Source organism: Cyrtonyx montezumae, unplaced genomic scaffold, assembly GCF_038088225.1.
Source record: "Cyrtonyx montezumae isolate F1298 unplaced genomic scaffold, pur_monq_1.0 scaffold_30, whole genome shotgun sequence".
In the NCBI taxonomy this organism is placed as follows: Eukaryota; Metazoa; Chordata; class Aves; order Galliformes; family Odontophoridae; genus Cyrtonyx; species Cyrtonyx montezumae.
Genome location: NW_027072035.1, coordinates 11,344,846 through 11,366,709, shown reverse-complemented (window position 1 = coordinate 11,366,709; position 21,864 = coordinate 11,344,846).

The window sequence follows — 21,864 nt, the reverse complement described above, 5'->3', positions numbered from 1 at the left end:
ACGGGACTCCAGGACAGCCTGCTCCTGTGCCTTTAAGATTTCCATCTTGAGGAGCATCCAGGCTTCCTGGGCCCCTTTACCCCTCAGGAGCGAGTCCCAAGGGTCCCTTGCAACAAGAGTCCTGAACAGGTCAAAGTCTGCCCTCCGGAAGTCCAAGGTAGCAGTTTTGCTAGTCACCCTCTTGACGTCACCAAGAATAGCAAACTCCACCATTTCATGGTCACTCTGGCCAAGACAATCTCCAACCTTCACATCTCCTACTAGTCCTTCCCTGTTAGTGAAGAGCAGGTCTAGCAAGGCATCTCCCCTGGTAGGCTCTTGCACCAGCTGTGTCAGGAAGCAATCATCCACACATTCTAGAAATCTCAAGGACTGCTTCCTCTGCGCAGTATTATATTTCCAGCATATGTCAGGGAAGTTGAAGTCCCCCATGAGAACGAGTGCTAGCCATCGTGCAACATCTACGAGTTGTTTATAGAACACCACGTCTATTTCTTCATCCTGACTAGGTGGTCTATAACAGACCCCCACCACGATGTCACTCCTAAAGACTATCCCCCTGATCCTTATCCATAGGGACTCTACTTTATCATTTCCAACCTCAAGCTCTTCAACATCAAAACACTCTTTGATATAGAGAGCTATGCCACCACCCTTTCTTCCCTGTCTATCCCTTCTGAAGAGCTTGTAGCCATCAATCCCAGTATTCCAGTCATGGGAGAGGTCCCACCATGTTTCTGTAATAGCCACAAGGTCATAGTTAGCCTGCCTCACAATGGCTTCAAGCTCTTCTTGTTTATTGCCCATGCTGCGTGCATTGGTATAGATGCACTTCAGCTGAGATATGTGCCTCACCCCTTTCTCCAGCACAGTCTCCTTAGGCTCTTTACTGGTGAGCCCTGTTTTATCCCCTTCCCTCGTCACAGCTTCTTTAAAGCTCTCTCAATGAGTCCAGCTCCTGTGCTAGGATTCGTTTCCCCCTTTGAGATAGGTGCATTCCATCAACAGATAACAGGCCAGAAGCCGAGTAAACTGCCCCATGGTCAAAAAAACCAAAATGTCTGTCTCTACACCAACCTCTCAGCCAATTATTCATCACCTGTGTTTTCCTAGCCCATTCTGTGTCCTTCACCGCGCCAGAAGGTATGGAAGCAAACACTACTTGTGCTCCCACCCCTTGAACTAATCGCCCTAATCCCCTGAAATCTCTTTTCATAGTTTGCAGACTTCTCTGAGATATTTCATTGCAGTCTGCCTGAACTATGAGTAACAGGTAGTAGTCGGTGGGGCATATCAAATTCGGGAGTCTTCTAGCAATGTCCCTGATCCGAGCCCAGGGAGACAACACACTTCCCTGCGGTTTGGGTCTGGTCTGCAAATGGGGCCCTTAGTTCCCTTTAGAAGGGAGCCACCCACTACGATCACCTTCCTTTTTTTCTTAGTAGTAGCAGTCTCAATGCATGGAGTTGACTTCCTTGGCATTGGTGACCTCCTGCGGGAATCTTCCTGCACTTCACCCCTTATCACCTCTTCAACATCCAATGCTGCAAATCTATTGCTTAGGGCTATCTGGGGTCACTGGGGAGGCAGAGGCGGAGATTGCCCACGGTACCAAGCAGGGTACCGAGCAGGGACTCTCTGCTAGCCCTCCTTATCCCTCAGATATCTCCCCTCTGCCCAACGGGGACAGGTCAAGGAATCCACCACCAATTGTGGGGGATCTCCCCGGCGCCTTTCTCTCTGGCGCTCTAGGGAGCTACTCCACCAGTCAATCTCCTGCTCACAGTCCCTGATGGCCCTCAGTCTCTCAACCTCCTCTTTCAGTTCAGCCACCATGCTAAGCAGATCTTCCATCTGCTCACACCTTGCACAGGAGAACTGCTTAGCACCCTCATCCAGCAGTAGCAGGCTCAGGCACTCCTTGCAACCAGAGACCTGTGTAGCCACGCTTCTAGGCAGACCTTCTGTCTGGGTCTCTACAGCCTTTTTAAGGCAAGCCCTCTGTCTAGTAGAGACCATGGCACAAAAAAAAATAAGAACAAATAAATGAAAATTGAAAGTAAATAAATAAATAAATAAATAGTTTATAATCATAATATATATAGGTATGAATTGTAATAAATTAAAAATAAATAATTAATAATATATATATATATATATATATAAAATAAACACAAACAGTGGGTAGTGACACTTCGCTGCCCTCCCTGAGCCCTATTCAGCTGAGGGGTGTGGGCGAGGACGCTGAAACCCTGGCAACGCCTACGCCTCGTTAGCCTCTCGCGAGAACAGCCTAAGGGTCTGGCCGGTCTCACTCAGTTCCTGAGAGACAGGAACCTCCCGAAAAACCGCCCTGTACCTCAATCAGCCACTGCAGCTCCAGCTGCCCCGATTTCAAAGCAGTTGATCACGAGGACTGAGTGTTACTTCCGGGTTCGGACCGTTTTAAATCCCCCGCCGTTGCCCTGGCAACGCCTACGCGTCAGCCTCTCGGGAGAGAGAGCTGCCGGGATCTGTCGGGACTAACTGCTCTCACTTGGTTCCCGAGAGACAGGAACCTCCCGAAAACCCGCCCTGTACCTCAATCAGCCACTGCAGCTCTGGCTGTGCCGATTTAAAAGCAGTTGATCACGAAGACTCAGAGGCTGTAAGGGAAGCAAGAGGGAGGAGAACACTGATTAATTGAAAGAGAATAAATGTGTTAACGATGCGAGAGATACAATAGTTGGACATTTTCTCTGTGGTGCTTTCACATTCTATGTCTCCTTTTCTTGGTCTGAGAAAACTCGACCATCCCTGTAATATTAAATTAATCAGTGCAATGTATTGGTTTTCTATTAAAGCTAGTTCTCTGTAATGCTGTTCTACCTATGCTTTCCAGTTGGTCATTTATCATTGTCTCAGCAGGGAAATGTAATACTCTTTATCACTGTGAATGTGCCTGTTAGGGAAATGATCATAGAGCTGTGAAAGGAGTAAAGATCTATGGCTCTATGTGCTTACTCTGCTTCTTTAGGTGGCCAAAGAAATTAATTCACTTTATCATTGGAGTATGATGAAAATGGTCATTCATTTCACATAATACTGAAGTGATGTAAATTTCTATCCCACATTAATTCTCAGTACTACAGTTCTGTGTTTCTGTGTAATATAACAAATTTGAAATGTTTCCTTTGTCTGTAAACATCTTAAGTATTTAATTCTGATTTATCAATTTTTAGTACTTCCCCACATAATTAATGAATTATACCTACACCTCCTAAAAAGAGTTCAGTTGATCCATTTGGCTCATTATATCTTTCCAAGTGATCAAAGATTTCTCAGCATACGCCACTGACATAGCCAGTGCCGTAGCAGGAAGCAAATTGGAAAGAGAACAGACAAGAACTACCTCAAGAATTCTAAGTTGCGAGAGCTAAGATTCTGGCACATTACATGATGCTTTTTTACAGTACCACTCCATGCCTGACAGATCCATACATCTAATATATATCTTACCATATAAATAAGCACAGCTTAAAAGTAACATTGATTTCATTTTCAGAATAATTAGAGCAACAACTCAAGACCTATCTGTGTGGCTTAACATGTAATTTTTCATTCTCTTTAGTGATTGTGACAAGGAATACCTCTTTCTAATTGTTGTGGGAAGAACTTAAATGTTCATAATTTGTTTTTACCTTCACAACTTTTATCTAAGCATGACAGAAAGCAGATAAAGACAGAAAAACATGAAATAATTAAAGAAATTAACATCTCACTCTAGCTCTTGCCATCTGTACTGAACAAAAATTGTGTGTATTTCTGAGGCAGATCTACTCCTTTATATGTGATACTGTAGCTCACACAACAAAACATGTCTTTTGTTATTTTTCTGCTGCCTATAATGAATGTAATACATTCATAACTAACCTAAGCAAGGTTAGTTGATGTGCTTTTTGGCTTTGTTGTTGTTGCTTTTTATTGAGTAGATAATAAAGCAGGTATTTGACTGAAATTACCTGTTCTTAGCTTTAACAACACAGGTTGAACCATGCTCTTTCTCTCAGTTTAGTATGACAGCAACATAAACAGTAAAATTACTTGTAATGCTGCATAAATAAGTGCTTGAATAATACAAGACTCTTCCCTATAACAGATATGAATTTCCTGTGGATGTATTTTTGTCCTCTTTCTTTTTCTTTTGACGGAGTATTACTGATGAAAATAATTTACATTGACAGAAATAGCCTTATTTCAAGACAGTATAGCCAAAGGAGATTTGGGGTTACAAATTGGAGATAACACAATACTGAGAGACAGCTTAGGATTTTGGTCCGAATCTTTCTTCAAATTGAAAAAAAAATCATCCTTTTGAGCTGATAAGATTCAGGCTATACAGGAAATGGATTTTACAGTGCTCTTTCATTTCTATTTCTTTTACTCCCATGGTTATCTGATTCTCTTCTGTATGCAAGCTCACTCACGAGTTCCTTTATTCTTCATGGGAAAAACAGTTTAGCAAAGCTTCCTCAAGAAATGTCGTAATCGATTTTGTTCCTAACTACAGTACAATGCGAAGGGAGAATAAGACTCTACACCGTAAACAATCTGAAGGATTATTTATTTCAGCAACATATGGGCTGATAATTAATAAAGGGATGTGTAACAAGGGATCAACAGAATTAACACATGATTTTGAAATATTCATCTATCTGGGGTTCTGTATTATGTGTGTTATAGCCCTTGATTTCATTTTTGAGAAGAATCTATTCCAAATTTTGATCTTTTTGAATCACATTTAGAAAGTTTATTTCCACTTTTTCTAAACTGTGTGAACTTCATACTACTATGTGTGAATGAAATTTAGATGCTGATTGCTGATCACCAAGCACTTTCCATTTAGATAGAAGTGGAATTTACTACTACTGCTTGTATTTATAGTTGAGGTAAATACAGGTATAGTTTTTTTCCACTGTTGTTGTTTTGATTCTTCTCATATATAATATTTAAATCTTTCATACTTACCATTCTTTTTCACGCAAACCAATATACTTATTTACACACCTGTAATGAAGGCATCAACTTTTTCTTGATAAATACAGGAGTCAGGAAAGATATAAATCTAGGAAAAAAACACTGCTATTCAAAATCAGTTATTCTCACAAACTTGTGGTTATTGAATTAAAAGAAAAAAGTTCTTAATCTGAGAAAGAATAAATAATTGCTCTTCTCATCCTTGATTAATTCATTATATTTACATACTTGCTACCTGATATTCCATAAGCCCCTGTGTTGTGCTGTATGTTAAAAAAGAATAGACCTGTTTTATGCTCATTTCATGGACCATCTTTCATTGCTGTTTCCACACTGTCCTTGACAATGAGGGATTCTCACCCTACTATCTTCTAATCACAAGAGCTGTGGCCCTGAATGCTGGGATTATTTTATCTGTTAAGTCAATACTCCTTCCTGATGAATCACAGAACAAGCAGCATTCTCTTCCTATAGCTCTGCAATGCTGTCAATACAAATTTTAATTTCTCTTGTATTTTGCTACCCCTGCACTCTCACTTGACATATAATGAGCTTAGTAAACAATACAGAATGTCCCAGAGAGGAGAAGGGAACAAGTACCTGGAGTGAGGTATTGGACTTTTTGATTCTCCTACAGAATTTTTATGCTTAGATGTAGAAGGGAGAAACATTGTAGATCTGATTATTCCATGTCTATCCATTTGTTAAAGCAAAGAGAAAAATGTGAGTAATTATGAATTTAATTTGAAAAACATCTTACAGTTATAGTAGGTACTCCAACTACAGATATATTCTTGGAGTTTTATAGGACTGTGATTATTTAAGTTTCAGGAATATCAAATTACAGGGATGCTGAAGAAAATTGATTTGTGCAAATCAATTATTTCCTTTCTTCAAAGAAAAATGGTCATAGGAGACAGCAGTGTTGTGAAAAGATCTGCTGCTGGTTTAGTAAACATACTGATCTTGAATTCAAACATTGAAGTTTAGAAAGAGGTCTTTATCCCTCTTACTAAGTACTAACCTCAGCACAGTCTTAGCTTACATGCTACTACAGATATTCGTGCAATTCTGGCACACTACTTCCAAAGCTTTGAGTGATTTGGTTTCCTTATGGTTCTTGGAATTTTGCTAGAATTTTGGTATGTTTCCCTTGAAACTTCAAACCACACAGTGAACATGATCTAAGAAATGGAAAGAGAAGAACAGGTGACTCTAACAAACAAGAGTATTGAGCTATTAAATTGGTACATTCAGGTGGTAAAGATTCTGAAGACTTGTGATATACGTGTTAAAGATAATTTTTGCATCAGCAGACATACACTAATGTGATGACTGCTTGACTTAGTGTATAAGTCAAATAAAATGTCTCCTATGTTTGAAACACTGTACAATCTCCTAGTCACATAAATCACCATATTTTGCCAAATTCTTCTGCGGTAAAAAGTAGGGGAAATATTTTAAAATAAAAGAGAGTCTTAGATTATATGTCAGGAAGAAAGTCCCTAATCTGCTGATGGTAATCCTCTGGAAATGGTTGTCCAGACAAGCTGTGGATGCATCATCCCTGGAGGCATCCAAGTTGGCACTGGATGGGACTCTTAGCAACCTGATCTGGTGTCTGGAAACCTTGCCCTCGTTGAACCATTTTATGTTCCTGTAAAAAAATTATGACTTGAAATTCCATGAAAATAATTCACAGGACTTTTTTAGAGTAGAAAAAAAACCAAACAATTTTTGCTTAAAAATAAAAAATAAAGAGGAAGAAGTGTGGAGAAAAAGAAAATTAAAAAAAATCTCCCCTAAAGAACTGACTTCTATTCTGGAAATCAAAATTTAGCTGGTTTTAAAATGCAGTTATCTAAATGCTGCTGAGGCTCTGAACACATTACTGCCATGCCAGACATGTCACTAAGTAACTGATACTTGCATATAGGGGTAGTGATATTACTCAGTAAGACGTGAAATGAAAGCACACTGAATATCAAAAATTACAAATCAACATGTACATTTTTGCATCATGCATTTTCAGATAAGTCTTCAGCTTCTTCATCAGGTTTTTTAACACAAATCAAAAACCTATTTATTTAATGTTTCTCAACAAATCCTCACAGAAGTCTTGCATTTTGTTGAAGTTCTTAACTTTTAAGATTAGGAATACGTATTTTCATCTTTGTAGACTTGTCGCTGCTTATTATTATTATTATTATTATTAATCATACTAATAAGCCTCTTTAGAAAATAGCAGACATCTAAAATTTAATCTAGATATGGATAATATGAGAGAATTAATGAATGGTTTAATAAATCATAATAATAGCAAAATAAGAAATAGCAATCACTGACAGGAGAATAATTATGACACTGATAGTTTTGTTTGTTTGCTTGTTTACCCTGCTTTAACGTGGGAGCATTTTCATGCATATGGACTGTCTCAGAGACCACAACATTAATATGGACTCTGTCAGAGACCTTACAACTAATCTTTATTACTTTGACTTCCTGAGTGGCTACCTTGTGCAAAATACCCTTACATGTACTGATATTTGCAGGGTCTTTGTGTAGTTTAGCGCTTCCCATAGTCAGTATAGCTGAATGAGATACTATATACAAAGGATGTGATCTAAGTTTATATCTAATGGAATATAAAGGCTTTGCAACATTCTGTGTCCTTTTCAACATCAGTGGTAGGTCCACAGATGGTTTGTAATCCTCTAGAAAGATGTTTCTGGCAGAATCTGATGCCCAAGAATCATGCAATAAATGATCCCTAAACATGAGACAGAAAATCGCAGGAGTCTGTTAAACAGGAGAAATTTAAAATAAAGTTGAGATATTATGAAGCAAGCACAAACCCAAAATTGGATCAGAGAGGAGTCTCTTCCAAAGATGTTAAAGGTAGACAGCAAGGGAGATGATGAGCCTTCATCCAACTACCATCAAAAGAAGCCCCCCCCCCCCCCCCCCTCCTCCAAGTGGGGATACAGTATGCAAAGGAGTTCTTGGAAATCTGTTGAATATGTATGGATTTGATGAGGAGTTCTTGGAAATCTGTTGAATATGTATGGATTTGATGTTTATATGTAATGAGCTTTTGCTTATCAGTGTGCAAGTTAGGTGGAGTGATCCCCCTTGCATCTGGCGCATGACTTGAGTGATCCCCTTGCATCACTGAGTAAATGCATACCTGCTTTCTAATCTAACTCTGGATTATAGAGTTTGATTCTGCAAGTCAAACATGAATCTTCTTTTGAATGTTATGACAGCAACCTGTAGGAAAGTGTCCAGCTGTTGCAATAAGTGAAGAACATAACATGATAGCCTACTTACTTTGAAGTTCTAAGCCCTAAGTTAAGGGCTTTTTCATGAGAACTGTACCAGTTATCCTCAAAACCAATTATATATTGGACAGGAAATACTTTTCTGTCCAGTGTGTTATCAGCATGAAAAGATACACTATCTCTTTACAGTCAAGTGAATCTTGTCTTCTCATATGGACAGTAATTATTTCAACAGTAAAGGCTCAGACTTTATCAAAGGCATCAAGAAAGTAGTTGTTTCATCAGGTTAAATGCTTTTACACACAAATTTTGTTGAAGTATTTTCTCCAAAATTAATATAGAGTATACAGGCATTTAGTGAAAGTCAATTTGCTGAATTCCTCATCCTAGAGTACAAAGGCCCTTTTTCTTCACTGTTTCTCCTTTCCTCTTCTGAGAAGAGATAAACTATGACTACATTTAATTGTAATTATATTCTTTTGGGAGACTGGCTTGTATTTCTTCTAGTAGTGAATTCCCTTTTCAATTATACCAACAGTTATAATTGTCCTTTGTTTTCTGAATTCCTCTAAACTTAAAGATGCTTAACATTACCCTAAGCCACAAGAACTGAAAGTAATATGTTTTTCTTCCTTGCACATGCAGTTAGATAGTAAACTGATTTTATGATGATCATTTACTTCTGCTAAGAGCATATGCATTGCAGAAGCAGGCATCAGCAGTATCCAAACCATTACCATGCCAGGATTATTGAATCCCAGGATAAACAGGTCATTAGATGCCATACAAGAATGAATAGTGGCTTTTGTAGAGAACTTGACCATGTGCATGAAATAATTTCTTTAATAAGTGAGAAGATCAATATGTAAGAACATACTGTCATAAAGTAAAGAAACAGCACTAAGAAATTTTTATTATTCTTTCTAATATATTAGATTCCTCAAAATTTTTATCTTTCATGAATAAAATAATTGCAATCGGTGAAAATCTTAAAGACTATTAATGAATATTTGCTAGTTTGTTTATTAATTATAAGTGGAGTTAAAGATTATTTCTTCATTAAATAAATTAAAGATTCATAGATAAATTTCTACCATCATTACAGCTAAGAAAAAAATTCCTGAATGGTCCTCTGTGTATATTATTCTTGAATTTCTGGATACTGATGTTTGACATAGACTCAAAGAACCAGAGGGCAGAACTGTGACATTTCATTTTGTCTGGAGATCTGTCCATGTAAATTAACTTGTGCTCCCACATAATGCACTATCTATCAAAGTCCCTGAGTGTAAGTCTTGATATGCAGTAACTGGATTGGCATCTTCACATCTTTTCTTTGTCATCTGTGACCTTTATCGTATATAATTCTAGATTGAGTTATCACATAATAAGTTGCTCAGCACAAACCTTGGTTGCAATAGAATAGTCTCTTGCCTTCATAAAACATGCACAAAATATCAAGTTATCTATTAACAATCAGCTTAAATTATTTCTTATGGAAAGATTCTCAAATATATTGTTTTTGAATTTCCAGGCTGAACTTCTAAAGAATTCTAAAAGAGATAGTGCTTGATGTTGCTTGTGTAGAGTACTTAAGGATGCAAATCAGTTATTTTTCATCTCATGAGTAGCTTTAATGATTTTGGACACTATGATTCTTATCCCCTTGAACATGTGAACAAGCTATCCAGATAGCTTGGATGGAATTTCTTTTTGTACAACCATGTTATGTAAAATAAACTGGAAAAGAGAGATAAGGAAAAACTACTATTGTGTAATAGATTGAACTCTAGCAAGAAAAAAGAAAGACTAGAAGTAGTGAAACAACAGTCTTTATTTTATTGTTGCCATGAAGTTATTCAACAACCGAATGCCCATCAACATTATGTCATGGTATCGCACCATCATAGAATGGCTTAGGTTGGACCTTAAAGATCATCCAGACCCAATCTCCCTGCCATTGACAGGATTCCCACTACATCAAGATCATTAGGATGTCCAAGGCCTCATCTCTCATAACTTTGAATGTCATTAGGGACAGGGCATTCTCAGCTTCTCTGGACAGCCTGTGTCCTCTGAGCAAAGAATTTCCTCCTAATAAGTAATCTAAATTTCTCCTTTTTTAGTTTAAAACCATTCTCCATTGACCTGTCACTATGAGACCATATAAAAAGATAGTCAATCTCCTGCTTATAAGCTCTCTTTAAGTATTAGAATCACAGAATCACAGAATCATAGGGGTTGGAAGGGACCTCTAGAGATCATCAAGTCCAACCCCCCTGCCAAAGAAGGCTCCCAAGACCAGGGTGCACGGGTAGGTGCCCATGAGGGCCTTGAATGTCTCCAGAGAAGGAGACTCCACCACCTCTCTGTGCAACCTGTGCCAGTGTTCCGGCACTGCACTGTGAAGAAGTTCCCATGCACATTTGTACAGAACTTCCTATGCTTCAGTTTTTGGCCACTGTCCCCTCTTGTCCTATCGCCATACACTGCTGAAAGGTGTCTGGCCTCATCCCTTTACCTCCTGCTTTTTAGATATAGACATGGATCAGATCCCCTCTGAGTCTTCTTTTTTCAAGGCTGAACAGACCCAGGTCTTTCAGCCTTTCTTCATAAGGGAGGTGTTCCACACCCTTAATTAACTTTGTAGCCCACCGCTGGACTCTTTCAAGGATGTCCTGGTATTTTTTGTACTGAGGAGCCCAGAACTGGACATAGTACTCCAATATCACAATGTTGTCTACCCAGACCCTTCTCTTCTCCAGGCTGAGCAAGCCTATCTCCTTCAGCCCTCTGATCATCTTCATGATATGAGATGCATGAGAAGCCCAACTGAGCAGATCAGGGTAAAAAACTTAGTAAGTACCTTGGTCTTCTACATGTTCAGTGAAGCCAGTTCTCCTTTCTTAGCTATCAGAATGATTACGCTCTTCTTTGACTGTCAAAGGACTAAGAAACATTAGGAAACTTTGAAGAAGAACCAAGTATTAATTAATGGTGATCTAGGAGATATTGGTACATCTGTAGAATCTAGATGACAGGAATATCTAAAATTATATGTAAAAATGCAGAAATATCTAAGAAATCACCTGAATATTTCCTTTTTCTTTAATCAATTTACACAATATTGCATTAGCAACAACAATACAACATCCACCCTTTGTGTGCATTTCATCAAGCAAAGCAATCAGAGTATTTTCAAGTATGCTATTCACTGATAAATAAGAGAAAACATGCAAGCACAGAGGTAGAAGGGGAGAAATTCACTGCAATTTAAAAAAGGTCTGAAATATCAGTCTTTCTAGACTGTACCACTTCCTTGTGAAAGCTTCATCTGATTTATTCAAGAGAACATATATATTCTAAGAATGTGGATGATTTAAAATACAGTCATGGTGATATGGGAAGGAATAGGCTTTGAAAAGAGATTTCTATGCTTATCAATTGCATTACTGCAGATCCAGAATCTGACAACCAAATTCTTATAAAATGTCTGTTTTATAATTGTTAGAATATTCATATTAATAGCAGAAAATATTTATCATATCTACTTTTATTTTTGCTTCTTTTATGTAGAAGTCTTAAAGGAACAAGAAAGAACCACTGACATCAATAAAGACTTAAATGTACAGCTATAATTACTACATTTTTAATAAGAATACCAGGTCAAAGTAGAAATGAGCAAATAAAAGATTCTGGGAGAGGTGTTTGAGACAAACAAGACATTGACAAAGAAACCACGCTGTATTTTGAGCAGCACATTCTGCCCTATTTTTAGGCATGTTTTCTAAGTGATTCAGCACATTCTTGCTCTAACTCTGTCTGATTTATGGACATCAGAAATCCATTCAATTCTACTATTTCCACTTCAGGAAGATGATCTATACACATGAAAGAGTTTAATGCTTTATGAAATGAAAAATATCGCAAGTCTGGTTACAGTGGATGTGACTTAAGGGGATACAAAATATGTGGTTGACTATCTCTGAAGTTTGCTTATGCTTCCTGTGGGAGTAAGGTGGAAAGAGTGGCCTCAAATGGGAGAAACCATGTAACACCAGAGAGCAGGAAATAACAATTCTATCAAAATTAGGCTTTGCTGAGTGAGTGGCAAGTCATGTTAATTCTGCACAATGGTGCTTCTATTCTTTTCCTGATAGGTTTTTCCTGATGACATTTACGCTACAATTTTACTACTTTGAACCTTCTGACAGCAGTGTTGTAATAGAATTCAGAGAGATATCCACAATTCTAAAGATCTATTTCTTCAATGCAAATGAATAATTTGGAATATTTTACTGCCATATGTCATTATTTTTCTTCCCCTTGATTAATTCTGTACTGAAGTTCTTAATGAACGTCAAATTATCAAATATCAGTTTATTATAAAATAAATAAATAAATAAATTGTGTAACTTTTTCTGGAAGTTCTTGACATTTTCAGTGATATTTGAAAATTCATGTTAGTCAGATGAAGACCCTGGTGACTGGAAAAAAAGACAATGTCACACCCATTTTTAAGAAGGCTATCCACCTTAAGAAGACAACCAAGGAAACTACCAACCTGACAGCATCACTGCTCTGATGGGAAAGATCATAGCACAGATCTTCCTGGAAGCTATAATGAAGACAAAAGGATAATCATATGAGACAACCGGCATGGCTTCATCAAGGATAGGTCCTGCCTGACCAAACTTGTGGTCACCAATGATGGTGTAACTGTGTCAATGGGCAAGGGGAGAGTCACTGATGTCATCTATCTGGACTTCAGAGGGGCCTGTGATACTGTTCCACATAACTTCTCTCTGAATTGGATATGAGAACATCATGAGGTTCAGCAAAGCCAAAATCTTATGCCTGAATTGTAGCAGCCCCCACTGTCAATACAAATTGGAGGTTTAAAAATAGAGTACAGCACTGCTGAAAAGGACACCGGTATCTTCGTGGATGGAGAGCTGGACATGAGCCAGCAATGTGCCCTCACAGTCCAGAAAGTCAACCATGTCCTGGACTGCATAAAAAAGGAATGGCCAGAGGGTTTAGGGAAGAGATTCTGCCCCTCTGCTCTGCCCTGGTGAGACCTCACCTGGAGTACTTTCTGTAGCAGTATTTACAGCGCCCACAGTAGTTAACTTCTCCTCCTTTTCCTTTCTTCTGAAGGAAGGGAAAAGGATTATTTACCTCTATTTAGAAAAGGAATTAATCAGTTTAGGTAAAAATGATGTAGTCTTTGTTCTCTACTTCCTTCCCTATGACAGATCCTTCCAGACTCTACAGATTCCTCTCCCTAAAGGGCTCACTATTCTTCATCTATGCTAAAATATTACAGTCTATTCTGAGCTGTTATAACATCTGTCTGCTTATTAAGAATTTCACTGGCCCCCTCCTCTAATTGACCAGAGAAAAATGATCAGAACTGAATTGGAACTGTGTCAAACTTTTTCCAAAAATTCTGTGTTTATTTTAGGAACTTGAATCCAGCTCCGTCTGCTGTAGAAGATTTTTATTCCTTAAATGCCAGTCAATTTGTTGCTCTAATTTAGATAGCTAAAATTTCTTTGATCATAATTAGATCTAGAATGCTGGCAAAAAGGAGTTTGTCATTCTGGAGGCAATATAAAGTCAATTTAGTGAAGTATTCACAGATAATCTTTTATATAATTTGATCTTTTTCTACTTGTTTACAATTAGATTGTTATCAAAATTTCTACAAAATTTGACAGATTCCATAGATTTTGATATTTTAAAGTGCTATACTTTTGGTTAAATTTTTGTGTATGTAAAAATTTTCTTTCAGGAGTTTGCTGTTTTCTTATGCATCATAGCATAATTGAACTTTCATGGCTTACTGTACATTATTTTGAATTTGAAATTAAATTTGAATATCAACTTAAAATTGACTTCCACTTTGCATTCAACCAGAATGTCTCTGTTTACCTTCTGAATAGCAAGCATAATTCATAGATAATATTAACATTAATCTTTTCAGTATGTTTTTTTTTTTTGAGATCTTCCAACAGTCATTTCAAATCCAGTACTGTTTTTAAATTGGAGAATCTGAACAGATAATTTTATGCATTGTTTATGTACATATGAATATTTTCTATACACAGTATCTCATTCCATACACTGTCTTTAATACTGTGATTAGTTTTTGACTGTAACTGGCTATGAAGTTGAGGTCTTTGTTGAGCTGTGACTTTTAAAACCCTTTTCTTCAATGGTATAGTTAATTTAAAACCATTGAAGATGTATTTTCCTCTTCAGTAATAATTAAACTGCTTTTACCAACTTTTAATGTTATTTAAAATCAGTTATTTAAAATGCATTTAACTTTGAATAAAAGCACAGAATTTTCATACATTGCTCTCTGAACATCATGTCACATGCAATTTTTGTTTTCTTACTGATCATTCCCACTGTTTTTCAGTGTAAAAATTTCATTTTACATTAGTTTTCTGTCTAGTTTTTGATCTGTATCAATTCTTTGCATCTCATCCTATTCCTGCATGCTTTCTTTGGTAACTTCATGTCAAGGGCATTGTCTTTTGGAAGTCTAAATAAATTCAATTATTTTCTCTCATCAATTCCATTTAAAGAAATCGGTAAAGATGTACAAGAGTAGTGAAAAGCAATTTTCCATTGCAGAAAAACTGCAAGTTAGAAACAGAAATCCATCTAACTGTAAAATTCCCAAATAGATTTAATTTACATACTCTAGTTAATACCTAACATGCATTCACATCTGTTCTTGCTACCTAAGACACAGAAAAATAAATTCTCCAGTATGAACTCTGAGACACTTCACTCTGAATGTGAAGGGAATATGATCTACTAAGTCCTTCTGAAGACATATAATACTATGAGCAGTATTTTTTTAATTTTTGCAGTTATTTATGTGGAAAAATAAGTAACAAGTGGGATGAAGCAAAACCTGTATTGTGGAAAAATTAATAGATACATTTAGAACAAGGGTCAAATATATTAGAATTGGCAGAGGGAAAAAAAAATGGAAAAAATAGAAAAAGAAAGGAAGAAAATAATGAGAGCAACTTTCTTTGTCCAGGAATTAGACAAAGCAATCAGAAGAGAACAGTTATTGGACATGGTGCTCACCAATACAGATGAGCACATTAAAGGAAAACTGTTGTTAGGTAAGATGGAATGGAACAGAGCTGGAAATTCTCAAGCACACCTTTCTGAGATCACAAGAGCTCTCCGTTCCTGTGTGTAAGAAATCAAGCACAGCAGGCAGGATACCGGCATGGATGACCAAGGACCTGCTGGTTAAACTGCACAGGCAGTTGAAACAAGGACAGACATGTGGCCTGGTTAAAGTGATGCCATCTTGTTGTACCAAGATGGGATCCAGAAAGTCAAGATACAGACAGCGCAAGACAGAACTTGGCAATGGATGCAAAGAACACACATGCACAAAAAAGGATTATTTAGATACATTGCTATGAAGAGAAAGGCCAGTGAGAATACACCTCAACTGATAAATCAGAAGAGATAACTAGCTACAACAGACACACAGAAGGCTGAGGTACTCAGCAAAGTCTGTGCCTCAGAATTCACTGGCAGTCAGGTCTGCCAGTCTGTCATGTCTGTCATGTCTCCAAACTTGTAGTTGGAGACTCAGGGAGTAAAAGAGTGGGCTCAAGACCACCTAATGCATACTAGTCTATAGGGCCTGAAGGCATGGATCCAGTGTCAAAAGGGAACTGGCTCGTTGGATGTCAGTACTCTCCATCATATTTAAAATGTCATGGCTGTCAACCCCAGTAACTGGAAAAAGGGAAGCATCACCCTAATTTTTAATAAGGATATAAAGGAGAATCCAGGAACTTGCACGCCAGTAAGTTTTATATTTGTGCCTGGGAAGATTGTGGAACAGATCCTTTTGGAAGATATGTTAAAGGCATGTATGAGATGAGGAGGTGATCCAAGACAGTCAGCATGACTTCACCAATGCCAAATTTTCCCTGACCAACCTTCTGGATTTCTCAGTTGGAGTGACTGCATCAATTCACAACCAGTGACATTTACCTTGGTTTGTGCAAGACCTGTGGAATGGTACCACATTACACTCTATCTCTAAATTGTATACATGAAGATTTGAAGGCTACTATTTGGTAGATAAGGAATTGATTGGATAGCTACAGCCAGATTGGTCAACAGCTCTATGTCTAGGAGGAGGCCAGTGGTGAGTGGTATCCCTCAGAGATCTATTTTGGGGCTGGTGTGCTTTAAAATCATTATCAATTACATTGAGTGTGGAATTGATTGCAGCCTCAGAAGGTTTGCAAATGACACCAAGTTGAGTGATGCACAGGGGTGAGAACTCCTTGAGGGCAGCTCTTTGGAGAAGGACTTGGGTATTCTGGTGGATAAATAGCTCAATATAAGCCAGCAGAGTGTGCTTCCAGCCTAGAAAGCCAGTTTCTGTGAGCAACAAAAGAAATGTGACCAGCAGTGTGAGAGAGATGATTCTCCCATTCTGTTCTTATGAGGCCCTACCTGGAGTACTGCATTTGGGGTCTTGAACACAAAAAAGACATGAAATAATTTGGAGTGGATTCAGACAATGGCTCAGAAGATGATCAGAGAACTGCAGTAACTATCCAATGAAGAAAGGCTGAAGGAACCACAAAATTATCAGGATGGGAAGGGACATCTAGATATCCCCTGCACTAAGGATGTCCAACCTTTTGGCTTGTCTAGGCTGCAGAGGAATTGCCTTGGGTTGCACATAGATTGGTAACTCTGAAAGTAATGGCTCCTGTTTTTTTCCATGGAAACTACAACAGATACAAAGAGTACAACACTAACTAAACAAATTCTCAGCAACAAAGCTCCTCTCATGCAAGTCATTGACAATGATTTTGAACAAGATCTGACCCAGTACTGACTCCTGGCTAATGCCACTTTTTACAGGCCTCTGGTTTGACTCTGCACCATAGATCAAAACCCTCTCAGCTCTGTCCAGTCATCTGTCCCACCTTTAGTAAGCTTCATTAAAAGGATGTTGTGGAAGACAGTGTCAAAAGCTTTGATGAAGTCAAGGTACACAACATCTACTGCTCTCCCCTCATTTGCATGGCCATTGATGACATAACAGAAGGCTACCAGGTTGATTGAGCATGACTTCTTGGTGAATCCATATCAGTCTTCACATCTCTATTCTTTGTTATACTATATATGTTATAAGTAAAGGTTCAGCAGCACAGCTCCCCTCATTGGCTCCATCATCAGCTGAGAGTTATCTTCCTTGCACTGCAGGAAATTTCTGGGCTGAATGTGTCTGACTGTTGTTTTTCCATCAAATATCAGAGTGGTTGAAGACCCTTATGAGAAGCAATGCCTGAAACTGAGAGGCTGCTTTCATTTGTGAGTAAAAGGCTTCATCAGCGTCCTCCTTTTCATCGGGAAGCTCGTAGTAAACACACACAGTGGTGTCGTCTGAGTTAATCTGCCCCTTAACTCTCATCCACAAACACTCCACACGTTCATCATTCGTACCTAGCAGTGCTCAAAACATTCTAGATGCTCTCATACGTAAAAAACAACCGCACCACTTCACCTTGCTGTCTTTTTTTCCTAAAATGTGCTAAAATGATTCCTAAAAAACACCTCTGAATCATTCCAGTCATGCAAGGTGTCAAAACATATCAATTTAAACTGTTCCTAAAATTATCCAATTTATGCAGATTTTGAGGGTACATATTTCTTCCACAGTGCCAAAACTGTAACAGTTTTGGCAGTCTACTCATTGTTAATAGAGGAGATCATCAGATCTTATATATTTGTTGTTCACTGTGTGAAAGATTTCAAAGCACGCTACAATGAGCAGCAGATTTTTTGAATTTGGAAATTAAAAATGAAGAATTAAGCAGGCTGGATTTATCAAGTAAGAGTTAAGTCAATAAGCTAACAAGATTATCCTGCTGTAAAATAATTAAATGAATGAATGAATAAATAAATAAATAAATAAATGGCTTCTTTAGAAAGACACTGAATTTTTTCTGAGCTAACCATAAGGTGATAACCATGTTCAGAGGACAGTCTCTTCTATTTCATGTAGACATAGTAATGAGAATATTTGCCAAGATTATTGTATTCTTAATTATGGTTTAAAAAATGTAAGGGTTGCCATTTACAATTTAGCTTTTTCAATAAGCACTGAAAGGTTGTAGAAGGCTAATTAGAATGTACTTATCGGTCCAGAAAACACTAGTTCAATACCTTCCAAACATTGAAAGAGGGATTTGTAGCATGTTAGCTGACAAAGAAAGTTGATACCATAGCAGATTATTTTTCATTGTTCTGGTTTAAGTTTAAACTAACTTGAGTGTTGCAACAGAGTTGCTGAGCTTCAGCTCAATTTGTAATTTTGAAATTAATTGAAATAATGCTGTTATAGATAAAATTGAGCAAAGAATATTCTTCAACAGACTGTGACATGCCCTATTTGACTTAATCTTGAGCTTAATGCATAGTCTAAACGTAAGCATAAAAGGTTTGTGACAGATAGAGACAAAATTACAAATATATCTATATTTGTTTAAAATCGGTTAAAACTGAGCATTGTTAAAATTGGTATGACTTTCATGAAATTTTTCCTGTATCATATTTTAATAATTCCATATGCAAGTATGAAGATTACCTCCATATTTAATTCTTTTCTTTAAAAAGAAGTAGTAAGAGATAACAGACTAGACCTACTGAAAACCCTTAGTCTGCTTTTTATAAAAAAAGATAAAATGAACATTGTCAAGAGTTTTAATTTATTATCTAATTTTTAATGCTTCCAAGAGTTACACAATGAAAAAGAAAGGCTACACAAATGGATACTGACTTTATTTTTGATGAAACATCATTTCTGTCTTTAGAACAAAAGAGGCTCTTTATTTGCATAGATATTAGAGCAATTTTTTTCAAGTTCTTCACTGAGAGGTGGTACAGTAACAGGCTCTCCAGGAAAATGGTCGTGGCCCCAAACCTGCCAGGGTTCAACAAGTGTTTAGATAATGCTCTCAGACCGAGATTTAACATTTAGGCTGCTCTCTTTGGAGTTAGGAGTTGGATTTGATGATCTTCATAAGTCTGGGGACCTGTAGAAGAACTGCCCTTGAGGACTACCTTAGAGGCAACTGAAGTTCAAGATACCTTTGGGCAAGTTGACAGGATACTAGATGACTGATTAAAAGGATTGATTAATGGCAGAAGTTATTTTGGAAGAAACTATTTAAACATAGTTATCTGCAAAGCACTGAATGGTGCAGCAGGACATACAAACCAAGTTCAGTTTTAACTCTGAGGTTGTACAAGAGCATTACAATATACAAGGAAAAGAGACTTAACAGCACTTTAAAACTTGTGAACCCTGTTCAATTTTAACCATAACAATCAATATAACTGTAGGGTGTATGAAAGTAATAGAACATGTGGGAGAGAAAGAAAGGATAAAAGGATAGGATAAAATAAAAGTTCAGATCACCATCCTGGGTTCCAGTGATGTCACACATCTGGTTCCTTCAGATAATGAGTGCACACACAGCTCCTTGGGCTTCTGTATTTTATAGTCTACTTCACATATGCTCAGTTTACCTTACTGGAGATTATAAAAGAGAAGGGCCAGAAATTAAAACAAAAAAAAAAAACAAAAAAAACCTAACTAAATGAAGTTTTTATGGAACCTAGATTTATTTTCATGTCCTTAGTGACATGAGATTATTTTTAACAGCATAGTTTATCAAGTTTCATGTTCATAAAATGTTTATTAAATGCCAATGTGTCTCAGCAGTCTGAAATTGACTATTGTTGCAATAGAAACCTTTTGTTTATTGCAGTAGTTACATTAAAAACTGTTACTTTTTATTTTCACTAAGAGTAACATAAAAATTAATCAGGATATTTAAAATTAAATGGAACACAATTTCTAATATGTTGAAGTGGAAAACAATGTTCTTCATACTTTAAGTAGATTAGTATGTAGTTAACAAATACAGTGCTGATCAATTTATTTATATTTCTCAAATTCAGTCATCAATGTTAGCTACACATATAATACAGAATTTACAGGAAAAATACTACAAAGTGACAAAGTAAATTCTGTATTTGTTGTTTGGAAAATATAAATATTCTTTGTGGTTTAATTATGAAAAGTCCTCTGGGGAGAAAATATTGGAAGAAATTACTCACGTACTTTGAGAATTTTGAACATTATGACAAAAATTCAGAATAAAGGTTCCATGTCTTTAAGGATTTACTTTCTATTTTGTGCAGCTTTACATCAGTGGCCACTAACTCCTTCATGTCATCTTATTATCAAGTATTGTTATGCTTATAAATAAGAATTAATTATAAGATTAAAGAACATCAATTGTATAGTAAAAATTATGTATCACACTTTCCTAAAAGTTATATTATTCTAATATCAGTGCTTTTTGTTGTCAAACTGTAATTATTTTTAGCACCTCTATATCTAGATATACTAGGAAATTAATTTCTCTATTTCACCCACATACAGATTAGTAATGCACATTGAAAATATACTGTTGTGTAGCTTGTGTAGTAGTCTTCATTTTTACAGGTGAGCTAGACTCGATCAAATGTTAAAGCGCTGATTACAAGAAGAAAGAATGATAATAAATCTCTATTTTCATTCTAGAATTCTAAAACAACACATTGTATAGAAAAATGTCAAGGCTTATTTGGTACATATGAACATTAAATTAACATTGTCCATTCTTCATTTACTACTCTAAATCTAGGATTGAAAGAACAAACATAAGTGGTGTCTATCAGTCACTTACTTTGGAGAGAACATCTTACAGATATACTTTTACTGGTGCAGTAGTCATCATCATTTGTCTAATTTTCAGACTCAAAGCTTCACATCTCTAGTAAGTCTACTAAATTAAATCAAGTAGAGTAATAAAATGGGTCAAAAATAGGCATTTTTCACATGTATTTTGGTACAAACAAACAATTTATTTCTAAAGAAAAAAATGAAAAGAAAAAAAAGAAGAGAAGAGGAGAAAGGAGGGGAGGGGAGGGGAGGGGAGGGGAGGGGAGGGGAGGGGAGGGGAGGGGAGGGGAGGGAAGGGAAGGGAAGGGAAGGGAAGGGAAGGGAAGGGAAGGGAAGGGAAGGGAAGGGAAGGGAAGGGAAGGGAAGGGAAGGGAAGGGAAGGGAAGGGAAGGGAAGGGAAGGGAAGGGAAGGGAAGGGAAGGGAAGGGAAGGGAAGGGAAGGGAAGGGAAGGGAAGGGAAGGGAAGGGAAGGGAAGGGAAGGGAAGGGAAGGGAAGGGAAGGGAAGGGAAGAAAAAAAAGAAAAAGAAAAAGAAAAAGAAAAAGAAAAAGAAAAAGAAAAAAAAAAGAAAAAGAAAAAGAAAAAGAAAAAGAAAAAGAAAAAGAAAAAGAAAAAGAAAAAGAAAAAGAAAAAGAAAAAGAAAAAGAAAAAGAAAAAGAAAAAGAAAAAGAAAAAGAAAAAGAAAAAGAAAAAGAAAAAGAAAAAAAGAAAAGGCTGACTAAAAATTCCAGTGAAGCTCTTACAGGCCTTTTTT